We start from the raw sequence: 15,204 nt of genomic DNA on the forward strand, positions 1-15,204 counted from the left end.
TTTTCTCTTACATGGATGCAGAGTATATATTTGCATGGCTCTTCACAATTACAGCTGACACCTCCTCTTCAAAACTTAGTAGAATTGCTGCTCTGTAATAGACCTGGAACTGATCCTCTAATAAAATTTCAGTTAGATGTCAACCTTGGCACCATTGGTTGTTACACTAACCCAGCAGCTTCTCTTTAGCTTTTCTCATGCAGAAGGACAACTAGATCTGCAGACAACCTGCTTTTGATGCCAGTAAGTGCATCTTGAGACTTTTCTATCTGCCACTAAGGTATATTCTGACCATTTTCATAAAAAGTAGACTAGATAATCCCATATGGGATTCTTAAAATATCTGTAACATTCCAGAGTAACAGATTTTGCTATTTTGCAAAATACCACTGCAAGCTTTCCTGTATAATACATTTTGTATGAGACGCGAATAAAATCTCTTGATACTGAGATGCCCAGCTGGGATGTCTCAGGCCACAGCTTCTGTGACACAGCACCATGGCATCAACATGACGGCTGCCTCCGGACAAACCTGTTAAATTAAAATAATCATGAGCGCAGACTGGAAAATAAATGAGTTAGCTTTGTATTTGCAATGGAAATCAACCAGGGTACACAAGAGCTTTTGCTTTGATGTTCTAACCTATTTGTATAATAGCTGTTTTGATGTTTTCCTGAGATGTGCCTCCAGATTCTTCCAGTCACGTAATAGGAAGGTGAATGCAAAATGTTAACAGCTGCCTCTTTCTTTCTCCTCCCTCACCTCACTGTTAAGTCTTTCATCGTGTATTAACACAAGGAAAATGACCCCAAAGATGTATTACTTCAATTAAAGAAGTAATGTACAGGGAATATGATGGAGTAGGAGATAAGGACTACAGGTATGATCAGAGGAACTATTCTGGTTACAGCCGAGCTGAATCGATATTGACAGCATCCCCCCTGCCCTCACTGAGCTGTGAGTTCTCACCTTTATCTGCTGCTTCTGCCAGAGATCCCTGCCACTGGGTTTGGGTTTCATTCATTTGTTTCATTTTTAATAGGTTGAGTTATGTAGGCCCTAAATAAGTTCTGAGAAATGACCTAACTGAAAAACCCTCTATGAGAAAAGCGTTGTTGTTGAAAACTGGCTCAATCTATAGGTTACAGATAAACCAGAGAAACAATTAAATGAATAGTACTGAGAGATGAAATGTCTACTGGGCTTGTGGTGCGGGTGGAGGAAGAGGACAGGGAGATAAAACATTGCCCTGAATCTGCTGCCCACAGCACAGCTCATGTCATCATTCCAAATGGTAAAAGCATTATCTAAAATACAGAAATTAGAATATTACATTATGGCACCCTTGTTAGGTGTCTTATTCTCAAATGACTGAAAAGACAGATTAAATCAGTTTTAGGGCAGTGTAAGAAAATGTGAGCTCTACTATCAGTGTGGGTTTTTTTTTCCCAGCCAGGAAGTTGAATCAGACTACCGTTAAATGAAGATTTTCATGAAGTTGCTTTAGATGATGTTTATTATCAGGATTTTGATAGCTCCTGTTTTAGCCTCTTCACTTGTAGTGACATGCTTCTTTCTTGTCAAGAAAAATTCTTCTCATTAAAAAAAAATCTGAAGAACTAACCCATCTCTAATTATCAGAGTTCTATCCTCTTCATGCTACTGCCTGCCTTCCATGTCTTGTTTTTTTCTGTAGCATTCATAAATAATTGAAATTGTTGATGATTTTCCTGAAAGTATGACATCTATCAAAGAGCTTAAGAGAATGGCAAAGATAAAATAACATACTATAGTTTCTTATCCAGAGGTGAAATAAAAAATTCAAACTCCTGAAGATGCATGCCCCCTAGGATAGATTTTTCATTATTATTACCTTCTTCTTCTGTCTGCCTTCCTTTCTGTGTTTTTTTGTTTCTTTTTAAACAGTACTCAGGCTAGATCAGTCCTGCTTATAAGCAAAGCAACACTGGGATCCTCCAGCACATTTTTTATTTTGGCATTTGTTGAAATATAAAGTGCAGGAAGGGTTTCTTGCTAAATTTTTGCCACTAAAGAAACAGGGGATCTCCTAGACTATTTCTGTCTAAGCAGAAAACTCATTCTTGTAAGGTATGAGTTTGGGCTTCATACAAATGGGCATGATTCTATTAAGTTTCCTAAGGAGAACACCTTCTTACTATTGGCCTGTTACTTACACATGTGTATGCACAAATCCATAGGCTGACTTTCCATTTTATCATGTGAATATCCTGCTATTGCCCACTAGATTGGTTACATGTTGGGTTTTGGTTTTGGTTGGTTTTTTTTTTTTTTTTTTTTTCAGAACAATGGATAACTATTTCTAGCTTGGGCTTTGAAGACAGTCGATTTACTAAATGGTGTTGCTTCTTTCCTTAGTTACGATTATACTGAACTAGATCCTTCCTTATGACTGACTGTATGTCTGAAAATGAGGAGCTCATCTGTGTTAGTCCCAACAAGAGTTACGTTGTCTGTACTTTTAATTTAGTCATACCATGCACTAAGGAAGAACAAGAGTTATGAGATTCATACGCTCAGCAAGCTCACTTTTGTCTTATATTAGCTGTGAAAATGTAATCTGGTCAGCCAAACACTATGTAACTTTTTGGAATCACCAGCTTGGCTGGAAAAAGAAATGCTCATGAAATAGTCTTCTGTCAAAGTGTTAATCTCAGGCCTACACTATGGTTTAACTATTTAAAAAATAGCACTGTCAGAGTGAGTGTAGCCTCTAGTAGTTGCTACAAATCTCAGGGGAGAAAAGGGTTAAGACACTGTTGAAGATTGGGCACAGCTGCAAGCTGTCTGTAATACTGTAAATTAGGGATAAAAAACTGAATTCAGATGGTGGGCAGTGTATGTATGTCAATGTGAGAAAAAGGACCTGGACTTTCTGTGCCGAGACTATGGGTAAGGTTTTGTAAGAAAGTGCCCTCTTCTGGAACTAAGTAGGTCTAGCATTATAAAAGGCAAACTTTTTTTCTGGTCAGAGAGCTGAAAATTGACAGACTGTGTAACTGTCCTAAGAAAGAGAGATGACTCAGGAGGTGATGATGTGGGGTTTTTGTTTGTCTCGTTTTCTCTGCACCAATGGTGAGATCACTGTTGAATGTCATGGCCAATTCTGATATCAGTACTTCAGAGAAGATGCTGAAAAATTCAGGAAGGCCTGAGAATGACTGTGGATCTGGAAGGGTCCAAGAAAGAAAGAAAACCTGTATCGGCGAATATATGCTGAGCTTGCACAGAAGAAACTTTGCTGAAGTTGCATACAGATAAATGAAACCAAGGGTTTGTTTTGCTTGTCTTTACAGGAAGAAAAGCAGCTTACTCAGGATTCCCCATACTAAGCAGAAATTCAGTCTTTTTCAGTCCCAGATGTTACCTCAAATGGAAACTGTGGTTTTGTGAAGAAATAACTGGGGTGAGACCCAGAGGTGGGTGTTCTGCAGAGGATCGCACTGTGCTGTAGCGTGAGGGGGTGGCTCGAGGTCACTCATGCACCTGGTCACTGACGGGGTACAGCAGGACACCCAGGGCTTGCTGCTGCACCACAGCAATGCTGGAGGTAGGACCCCTGTTCCTAACACATGGTGCCAGGGCTACATCTGAGCAAGAGTAGTGGGTGAACCTAGACAGGCTACAGCCCCAAAAAAAGGTTTCAGCTCTGTCTTTATTGCCCTCTTCATTGCTCGGCTACGGGCAGCGCTTGTCACCTGCCGCTGAGCTGGCGAGGAGCGGGAGCACCACGGGAGAGTTGTTAGTAAAGGCAGCCCCATGGCAGGGCGGCAGGGCATGGACCCCATTGTTGCTGTCTCCTTCCCTTTGTGTTCGGGATGTTTTCACCTGAGACGAGCTGATCAACAGTCACGTTCGCCCTTATGATCTGTAAGGCTCCTGTAAAGCTGTGAATCTTATTTGAATTATGAAAGCCTTCAATCTGTGGTAGGAAGCATTTCCTTCACCCCTGAAATAGGTGGATTGACTTAACAGAATGAACTATAAACATATTTGGCTCTCGTGGGTCTCAGTAATTTCCTGGAAAACATTATGGTGGGTGACAGGTAGGGGAATGATTCCCAAAAAACTCCAACCGTGTGCTCAGTTGAATCAATACTGACTCTCCTCAGCACGTGTGCGTCTTATATTTTACCAACCTGACTGGAAGCGTAAAGGTCCCAACGCAACCAGCCACTGAATGGAGTTGTCCCTTTACTCCACCAAAATGGTGTATCTTGACTGACCTGGGCTTCCTCCAAACGTGCTTTCCTTAAAATGGTCTTTCCCAGGGCCTACCCGCCAGCAGCCAGGGCCGGCCCCTACCCTTGGCCGCTCGGGGAGGCGCCCCGCGGTCCGGGGAGGCTGCGGCCAGGCTGAACACCCCGGTCGGGTGCAGAGCAGGGTTCCTCGGGGAGGAAGGAGCAACGGGAGGGCGGTGAGGACGCCTTTCCCTCAGCCGAGACTGCTGGGGCGCCCCGCGCCAGTGCCGTTCCGGCACAGCAGCTGCCAACAGAGACGGTAAGAGCCCGGCTCGGGGCAGCCGCTCGCCGATGGAGCACCGGCCGCTGCTGACGAAGTGGCCCCAGGCGCCGGCAGCACCGGCCGTGCCCGCGGTGCGCCCAGCAGGTGGCGCCGCCAGGCCGCGGCCTGGCCCGGCTCGTGCCGTACCGGAAGTGGGTGCCGGGGTGGGCGGGGCCGGCGGGGCCGCGCGGGAGCCGCCATGTCTGCGGGGTCCGCCGCGGGGGGCGGCAGCTCCGTGTCGCGGGTGGGTGCGGGGATGCCGTGGCGCGCCGCGGGGCCGGGCCGGAGCGGTGTCCGCCGTCGGTTCAGAACCGCGCGTGGGAAGTGAAATCGGCCGCGTCTTGGTGTGAACCTCGCGGGGAGTTACTGAGCGGGAAGCAAAGGCGGCCTGAACTGCCGCCCCGGCTCTGCCTCGCCTGCGAGGTGGCCAGGCGCGGCGATGGGGCGTGGCTTTCGAACGGCTTACAATTAAGAGATAAGTAGGTACAATTAAGAGCACCTACTTGAGAGCCCTCAACATGACCCTGTGGAAGACTGTGCAGATTTCTGAAGGCTACAGAGATCTCAACAAGAGTGGGCGAAGAAAAAAATTGTAAGGGTTTTTTTCAGAAATCTTCCCAGCCCTAGCAGCAAAAATAACCTTGAACTGAATAAAACAACTCCAAAACCAACGACGAAATAAATCTGCAAAACACCCCAAGTTAAGCTGGTTTGCAGTTAGTGCGAAGCCCAAGGCCTGACCTGAACAAGAAGGGAGGTGGGCCTGGGCAGAATCTGGGCTGAGGCGGAAACTGCGGCCACAGTTTCCAGGAAGTAAATCAAATGTTTGGTGGCTGCGGCGGGACCTGGAGCAGGGTGCCAGGCAGGCAGGTGCACTTTTCACTTCATTTTCTGGAGGAGCTGAGCTCTGTGATCCGTGCTTTGCCTCTGGTCCGATAAACACCGCTAGGGTAAGGCATCCCTCTGGGCACTGCCACAGCCCTGCCTGGGAGAAGCAGAGTTGCCGGCGTTAGCTTGTTCATATCGCTGGTTAAAGGTTGAGGTCGGGGACACTTTTATTCTCCGTGGAAAGAGAAGCAGGCTTTTGACTTGCTGATGTTGGAATTTCAATGAAAATTAGACCGCAAGAAGTGACAAGGAAGGTGGATCTGGCATCTGGGTGGTCAACAGAGATGACAGAGCACTCTTCTGGCCAGATTGTAATATTTTTTGGATATCTAAGGTGTAGAAATAAAAATAACTAAAATGTACATAGAGACATGTTCTAAGTTAAGCTTTAGTCACATGTTTATCGGCCTATAATTATACATATTTTAAATTATTCAATAGATTGAACACATCAGATTTGTGAGGCAATACTCTGGTAATGCCGTATACTCCTATGCTATGGTGCCATTACAATACTGCCTTGGGGAGATGCAAATATAGACAGCTAGCTTGTGTAAATTCTTCATGTTAGTGTATTTAGCTGGGTTAGGTCCTTTAAACACATCTCCTCAGGCTTGAGTTTTAAATTAAGATAGTAAGCAGTCCTGCTGAAGTTGGGGAAATTGAAAATTTGGTATGGAATTAACTCTGCTGAATCAGGACCAGCATGTATGTTCAGCTTCTTTGGAGCATTTCCTCTTTTGAATGTGGGTGGAAAACACACCTGTTTTACCTTCTCCAGGTTTTACCATTATGCCTGTAACTACAGCATGACTGGTCAGCCTGCCAAAATGCATTAAGAAAATCATAAAGCTGCTACTATGCAACATGGTTCTCCTCTAGCTTGACCTTAGACATTTGTTGGCCTTAGCAAGGTTCTGCTCAATATAACTGAAGGTCTGAAAGAGACAGAAATATTAAGAATTTATTATTGACTTGTTATTGGTTGCAAGGAAAGCAAGCTCTCTAAAAATGAAGGCAAGTCGTGGTGCTTGTTTTAAGGATTTTACTGCTCAAGCTGAGATAGCAACAGAGCACTTCGAAGGTTAATTATGGACCATATGATGACAGCCGCAGGTGAGATGTGGTAATTATCTAATCACCATAGATGCTTTATAGACTTACATTTTCTAAGGTATATATTTAAAAGATGAAGGGAGATACTGCAAAACCTATAAAGTGGTGAGAGAGAAAAGATGAAGAAAAGCTCACCTAATGAGCAGTTAGAAGTGACACTTGAGTCAGTGAAATACTATTGTGCTTGTCTAGCACGGGACCTTTCATTTTAGTATTGAAAGGAATTCAGGTGTCAGGACCAGTTCATGAAAAAACGATTAAATAACTGAACAGAAGCATTCCTACTTTCTGTTGTTAAGGAGGATGTATGTTGATTTTTAGTGGCAATTAACAATTATCACGATTCTGATGGCTTATATATGATTCTAGCCCCTTATTGCTGACCAAATGTGAATTCAGACGATAATTTTAAAGTCAGTTTTCCTATGATGAGGGAAGCCTTGTCAGATGTTAGATGGAGCCTGACTAATTAAGAAAGTGCTTTCAGGCTCTGCTAGAACATCAGAGATTATTCTTGATTTGCATCTTAATAAGAAGTCGTTGATGGTGTAAAGAGTTCCTTTGATTATTAACATATGACATGAATATTGAAACCTTTTACAGGTAAGGACATGTTGATATGAAAGTGGCACGGAGAGGAAAAAGTCATTACACTTTTCCTTTTTTAATGTTTCCTCTTCACACCATCTCAGCAAATCAAATGAAGGGACTCCAGCATTCTTATTAAATTCACTGATTGGGAGCTGAGGAACATTATTAAGTGCTTGCATTTGCTGCTTTAAAATATGTCAAGAAGCAAAGATGAGTAAGACACCAGTGAAGAGCAATTTTAGGTCTGGTACTTTCAAGTTCACCTTTTTATATACTATATATTACATATCATAGTCCTTCTTCATGTTCTTACTGTCACCTGCAGAGAAGGAGACGCAGCGCAGGCAGAGTAGAATAAATAATAAAAGAAACAAAACTCAAATGTAGGGGGAAACAGTAATAGTGAAATTGTATATAATGTTCTTTATCTTGAGTATTTCTTAAAGCTGAAGTTAATGGTGACTAAACTAGCTATTTCCCTCACTTGCTTAGAGATCACTAAACTGTAGCATTATCAGTTGTCAGCCAGAGCATGGCATTAAAAAAAAAAATCTGTCACTGAGGCTCTATTCATGTATTATGTACTTCGGGTAATGTTAGTAAGAGGTTAGTCATACCATATTCTCACATGATGTAATTAATACAGAGTAAATTACTCTGAAATTTAACACTGGCCAGAGTGTAGTAATTGTGGAATTGTCCCAAATCTCAAAGAATGTGTGAGTGGATGGTGTTAATAGCCTGATTATGTAGCAGCAAGGGTTTAAATATAGATTTTGAGGCATATAATTTGATTCCTCACAGGCAACTAATTTGACAGCAAGCACCTCGTAGTAGAAGCTGACTTTTTGGAAGAGCTGTGGAACTGGCCAGGTTTTATTTCAGGGAGCATGAGACCTGTTGGATGCTGTAAGTATTCATGTCTGATCTGCAGTACTCTGAGAGCATTTCCGGGCATCCTGATTCACCAGGATGTCCCTACCCCTGCTCATGCTTTATTTTAGGGTTTAGTGTTTTAGGAACAAGTTCTACCTTGTTTACAGCACTACTGCATCTACAGCGTATAACAAGATTTGTATCAGATGCCACAGACTCTGTCTTTAGAAATCTCACATATCAGAAGTTTATGTTTCAGAGGAATGGCAGGTACTCATCACTTGCAAAAATCATATTCAAAAACTTCATTGACCTTACGTGAGGTATGTTAAATGACCTGTATTAGAATAGAAGAATAGTAAACAGTAGTGGTATGCTCAGTTTTAACTGCAAAATAAAAACTGCAATCATACTAGTACACGGAATCTCAGAAGATGATTTGGTAAAGTTTTATGTTTCTTAAAATTTTCCAGTTATTGATAATGTCTGGTTTGGAAGGTTGTAATTTTTCATAGTATAATTTCTGTTCAATAGCAGTGCCCTAATTCTTGGTTCAATAGCAGTGCCCTTAAGATTCTTAAGAGTACAGTTGTGCTTACTGCTATAGAAACATGATTATTCTTTCAGGGAAAGTTCAGATTTGGTTGGACTGGACAGCTGAAAAAAATTCTGGATATCCCATGACTTGCAAATGGTTCTGAGTTCTCTTAGATTTTCAGAAGAAAAGTATTGTCTGATAGCTACACAATAAACTAAATTATTCTAACACCAGGAATCAATCAGAAATAATTTAAAAATATACGGAGGCTGTATATATGCAAATATCATATGAGAAATTTCATAACAATCCCTTCAACAAATGTAATGCACAATTTGAAAGACTGAATAATCTGATTTTCTTAGAAGTATATTTCAGTTGCTTCTTCATTTGCAGTAATTGATACCTCCTAATTTGAGGGACCTTTTCAAGTCTGGACTAATCGCCATTTTCTTTTTAAAATGAGAGCGATTGTATAGTAGTTGTCACTGTGAGGATTCATTACCATCTCAAAAACTGTTGTTAAAAAATTATTTAGAAATAATAAATGGGAGTTATCAGTACTTGAAGTAGCTTTAATTTAGCCACTGAGGTATCAGAAGTGGCAGTACAAGAGTTTGATGTGGAGTAATTGACTCTCAGCAGGTAAGCTGGTTACTTAGTTCCTTCCTGCCATGGATAGCCTTCTAATATAAATTTCTAATATTTGACCAGCCAGCTTGAAATTAACTTGGCTATCTCTTTAGAGTGCTGCACTAGTTGTGTTGTCTTTTTGTGGTAACTGCTGTGACTTGCTGGCCTAAATTGGTTTCTGAATTCTTCTTTTTTTTTTTCTTTCTCCTTTCCAAAATAATAGTAATATGTGCTTGTTCATATAGTAAGACATATTTTTCTTTTAGGAAGGTAGAATTTAATTTCTGTAGTTCAATCCATCTTGTATAAAAGTTCAGTTCCCATAAGTTAAACCTCTGCTTTCATTTCAGCTGACTGGAAGAGAGAATCAGATGTTTCATCCTTGAGATCACCACCTTGAGCCTCAACATTGAAGATACTTGAAAACAGCAGATGGATTTCTTACTGTACCAGATGAAATAGAACAAGCTAAATATAGTGCCAAGATTGATAACCTGTTTTAAGATATTTTTTATGTCAAATGACCCTTAACATTATACTCAAGCAATAGTCATTCCTCAGTTATCACTATTGAGAGTGTTACCATATGCAGTATGTAGTGGTTCCTATTCCATATGCTTAGAAAGTAGGTCCAAAGACAGGCATTCACATGAAAAATGCCCAGATTTTTATTGCTGTGCTGTCTGTGTTGAATAATTCTGTAGTTTCTGGCTTACATTGACATCATGTGAAAATTGATGACAAAGCGGGGGAAATAATATCAGATTCATTCAAAAATTATTCCTGCAATAGCTGAAGTGTATAGATTTGTCAGATAATATTTGTTTAAACATTTGGTTTAAGGAAAGTTAACATTTTGAACAATGGTATATGTAGAAGGGCAGGCTACAGATCTGTCTGAGAAGGGAATGGACCAATCTTAACTGTACTATTTGGGTAGTATGATACCTATCACATTCTCTCAATGCTTGTCCCTGCTGTTTTTAAATTCTTCATACATCATTTTCCTTTTCCTTTCTGTAGGAGTGAGGAAAAAAACTGCCTATATGCATATTTTGTGTGTGTCTAGAACAGCTTAGTAGAAACCTTAATCAAAGAACTGAGATTTTAGTGAGAGATTTCTGCCATCTTGTGAATGCAATGAGATTTATAGTCATCTGCTCTTGCAGAAGAGGCTTCCCAAGTCTGAATCCAATTCTTGAAAAAGTTATGTTTCCTGTCATGATCCTTCCTGTAGGAAGTATGCCATAGTATATTTGTAGCTTTCTCTGAATTTGAAAAACAGTTTACAGATACAGAAATGCAGTTATTTATAAAGACCTAAAATAATTTTATATGGGTTTGGGAAGGGAAGACTAGATCTCAAATAGTTTTGTATATACAATGATTACTTTTAGTTTCAGCAAAATGGAAATAAGGAGTTGCGTAAACCTTAATTATACCTGTTAATTGTATTTCTCAAAATAAGTAATGAATTTGAATTCCTGTTTAAGAAATTTTTGTGGCAATTTGAAATGTCTGCTGTACTCTGCAGTATTTTTTCTATAGGTGCATGACAGTAGTGGAGAAATTACTTTAAAAAATCAAATTTATTGAGAAATTAATATTGTACTCCAAGGTGTTTATTGAAATACATTGGTCTGTTTGTTGAAGGTGTTGGTTTAGGTCTCTGACCTGCTCCCCAGTCTTTGACCTGGCAGGTGCTGCCTGCACTAACTCTAACCCCACAGTCGTGATCCTGGCAAGCAGCATCCATCAGCACAAGTCCTTGGAAATATGCTGCTAAGTCTCTTCCTAGAGCTGCATGCCAGGTGGGCTCTAACAGGAGCCACTCTTGGTATTGCCTGCAAGTACAGGATGTGCAGATGCTTCTGGGATCAGAGCTGTGTAACCAAGGGTGGGGTGTGGCCCGGCGCGGGGAGAAGAGATTCTCACAGACAAGCTACGTCATGTTGTTAACAACCCGGACAGTGATCTTGCTTGCTTGTGGGTCTTTTGCACTCAGAGGCAGGAATTTGGGTTTCTAGGTTGTTAATGATAATGCTAATTATACAAGAAGATTCTTAGCAGTTAGAATGCTAGGTTTCAGGGGTTTTGACACCCCCCACCCCCCACCCCCCCAATACTGAATGGCTATGATGTTACGTTGCTGAAAAAAATCAGAGCATTTGGGACATAAATTACTAGTCTAATCACTGCTTAAAGATGAACCTGAACTATCTGGGGATGAATTGCCCAGGCTGAATTGTATGAAGCCAGAACCTGCAATGTCTCTTTTTATGCTGAAGGCAGGTACTAACTCCAGACAGTTCTAGGCACCTGATTTCAGTGCTGCAAACTAGACAGCTAATCTCTCACAGCTCCTAGTAAAGAGCTTGGTGCTCTGGACTACAAAGAGTTCTGGACTAAAGAAGTTCTGCAGAAGTCTCTCACTTGTCACTCCGTAGCAATATCTGGGTGGTTAGATACCATTTCTGGAGCACAAGTACAGCCTTCTTAAGAAACCTTGGCATAACTCCAGGATTTAAAAAACATTTATTGCATTTATAAAATATAATTTATAAAATTTCATTTATAAAAAAATTCAAAAATTTAAAAAGCATCTATTGCATTTATAAAAAATTTCAAGACTTTTGCATTTAATATTCTACGCTAAGCTGTATTTTTAAACAAAAAGTTTACAAAGGTAAATACTGTCTCAATTTTAACACCATGGTTACGGAGGAACGTGTCAACTGATGTTCTCTGCCCTCTCTCCCTTTCTGATTTTGCAAATTAATTCAGTTTGGGGGAGGGAGGGAACAGAAGAGAAAATAGCAAAAAAGACGCATTTGCAATGTCTGACTGCTGGGAAATAAATATATCCCACTGATTTCTCTATATGCCATATTTCATCAAGAAAGTCATGTTTTTCAGGTGACTACTTTCTTTTTCTGTGTGTTAATTTAAAAAGTTGTTATATAGGCAGCAAAGGCCCAGCCTTGTCGTTGCCCTTTGCTCATGGGAGTTTATACAGATGGCAGGATTAGACATGGCTGATCTCAAATCTCATCCTGCGGTGACTCTGAGTTGTAATATCACCACCAACTTCAGAGGACAGTGAGTAGGACTAGTGAGTGTCATTGGCTGACTTTGCCCATGAGAAAGCTGAAGACGTTAGCAGTGTGACCAGTTCCATTTTTCCTTGTTTCATTTGTATGGGCTTTCTCCACCTTCTGTTACAACCATCTTGTATTTCAGAAAGCTGTAACGTATATTCTATGTTTCATATAAAAATTGTCTAGCTTCTTCTAATTACAGTAGTTCCTTCTTCTGCTGCCAAGCAAATAGCATCATTGGCTACTTGGTTTATATAGGTTAATACAGAATAAAGAACAACAGAAATACACTGTTATTTTTCCTTCCTTATATCCTGTCTTGTGACAAGAATCCCTCCCCCTGCCAAATTCACTGGTTAACAACAAAGTTGGTTTCAACAACTGTCTCACTATAGCCTCTGTGGAGCATAATATAGTAGAGCCAGGATAGTATTAAAAAACTGACGTACCGTTATTGTTTTGATTTTTCAGTAAACTTTATTTGACTTATAACCTCCCCTAAACAGAGATTGTACTCTTTTCTTGTATCCTCATAGAATGAGGCATCTACAATCCCAATAATAAAAATTAGCATAAATAATTTTCTTTAAGGAAGCATTTTATTAACATCAGCAGACAAAAATGTTTATTGCAAGAGATACAGTGTCACCACAAAGACTCCAGAAGTGACCAAAGGTGGTCGCTTACTCAGCCCAGCGATTCTAGGTTGCTTGTATCTTTTATTCCTATTAACAGAAGTTTTTGTCACTCAACATTTTTGGAAGTTATGTAAAGGAATTTGGCTGAATCTCAAACACCGATTTATCAGAAAACATTTTTTAAAACCTAAAAATGTGTTTACTTTGCCCAAGGGAAATGCCTTGAGGAGAGGATAAGGACCTCACATTCCTTACCTTTACGTGATTCATTTTTGTCAACAAAATTAAGACTTTAATGTCCAAAGACTCCCTCTGTTTTCAACAGAGAGAAAGAGAATCTTGCAGGGGATTCCTGACCAGCAGTCTGGCTCGGATATTGTGCTACCCTTCAGAGGATGCTTGTGAGAGAGACAAGAAAACTGTCTTAGATACCCTTGGCAGTATGTGAGGCATGGACTTGCACTGGTGGTCCCAGTTTTTCAGTGCTGGAGGCTGGCTGCTAGGTCTGGGCAATCCTGACAGGGTTCCATGCACAGATGCAGAGGGAGGTACCAGTCTTCACCCACTGTCATGCCCTGTCTCCTCCAGAAGTGCTGCAGAAAAGGTGGTGAGTTAGGACCATCTTGTGTGCCTAGTACCTGACTTGTGGGCCACCAGTTCAGTCACCTGTTCTTAGGAATATCAGTCTATCCTTTCTCTTCCCTTACAGGTTCTCTGTCATACCTGGCTTTTGTTTTTCAAGAATATTGTAGATGATGTATGTGACATTTTGGGGCAATGTCTTCTTGCTCATGCTTACACCAGGCAAATTACATGACATTAAGTTCTGACTAATGCTTTGTTCCACTTGCGGTTGTCAGCTGTGGGTGATAACATCTGTATTCAGAAAGTACTGACTGTGCCTTTGCACTTGAAGAGTGGTCTCAGAAACATGTGCAAGTACCGCAGGCCCTCTGACCTGCCATGTACTGCCCCCAGGGCTGTCGCACAGGCTGACCGTGAGGACCCTGCTCGGTTGTATCTATGAGACTAGAGTTGCTCAGGTGTTTGAAATTATGGGTGGACCTTCACCCATATCTGGAATTGTATTTCCAACTTCACAATTTGGGATCTACCTAAAATTGCACTTCAGAGAGGTCACCAACAGACTCTAAAGATAATGTATGCACTGAATGATTTACTTTAGACAGTCCTCTAGGTGGGCCCTTGGAGTGCTAAGCTTGGACAACTGGCCCAAGCCAGAGCTGACCTATAGATGAATCCTGTATATTTTATAACTGAAAACCATTGTGCTAGTAGGTATTTTACTAAGTTATAACAACCCACTTATGCTGATGTAAAAAGTGCTAAAGCATTGAAATACTGAAGCCTGAACAACAAGCCCCAAGCTGAAGCTGCTAACATAGTGTGTAATCATTAACAAAGTGTGTAAGCTCGCTAGTGAAAGATGCAGCCTAGAATATAGTCAGTAGTGAGGACGAAATGCTGAGAGAATGTATCCAGCTTCCCTTGTTTAGCCTCATTCAAGGCTGAGAACCCACGTATTTGGCCTTGTTAGAAACTCCCTTGGCCTTCCCCACCCCCCCCGAGCCCTGGCCAGGCTTTGGGTGGAATCCAACAGAAGAATGAAAACAGAAATTTTCTGCTCAAAACAAAGGTGCCAGCTATTCTGGCTTGTTGATCTCCGGTATATAAGGCTGGACCCGCTCACAGCGACTTTGGAAGCCTCACCTATGGGTGGACACACGGCGTAGGATTTCCCACTTGCCGGGACAGGCTCTCCAAACCCTCGCTGTAACTGGGGCTGCCCAGCCACTGCGGGTCTGGGTGATGGCAACATATGCAAGTGGTGATGGATCTTTCTTAATCACTATTCTCTCTTTCATGTAGTAATGATTTGATGCATTACCCTGTATTTTCCTGTTTGTTGCTTTAAGTGCACTATTCTGCTTTTTCTTACTGCATGTTTTCTGTATTACACTGCTACATTATTTGGTTATCACCAGTAAAATACACCTACTCTTTTCACTCTGGTGTGTGAATTTAATTGGTATCCTTAATCAGCAAAACAGCCCTGACCTGAATCTTCATGCTGGACAATCTGTTAAGAAGTCCTGTAACTTGCTGTCCTCTTTTGCACTGCATTGCTATATCCTCTTAGTTAGTATTAAACTTTTACTCAAACAGAATGCTTTAAGTATCTGGATCTTGAAATTCATTGCCAGATTCTGTAGTATTCCTCCTTCTCATGTAATAAAATCATTCAGATCTCCTACAGCAATT

The 15,204-nt window shown here is 41.1% G+C and overlaps 1 long non-coding RNA gene across 1 annotated transcript in view; it reads left to right on the plus strand.

Moving 5' to 3' along the window:
- Positions 1-14,916, plus strand: part of LOC141971418 (uncharacterized) — a 32,321-nt gene extending 17,405 nt beyond the window's left edge. The window contains exons 2-3 of the long non-coding RNA XR_012635277.1: positions 7,943-8,047; positions 9,536-14,916. This is a non-coding gene — a long non-coding RNA (uncharacterized LOC141971418). The remainder of the gene's footprint in view (positions 1-7,942; positions 8,048-9,535) is intronic.
- The last annotated feature ends 288 nt before the right edge of the window (positions 14,917-15,204 follow it).

Source organism: Athene noctua, chromosome 1, assembly GCF_965140245.1.
Source record: "Athene noctua chromosome 1, bAthNoc1.hap1.1, whole genome shotgun sequence".
Lineage (NCBI taxonomy): Eukaryota > Metazoa > Chordata > Aves > Strigiformes > Strigidae > Athene > Athene noctua.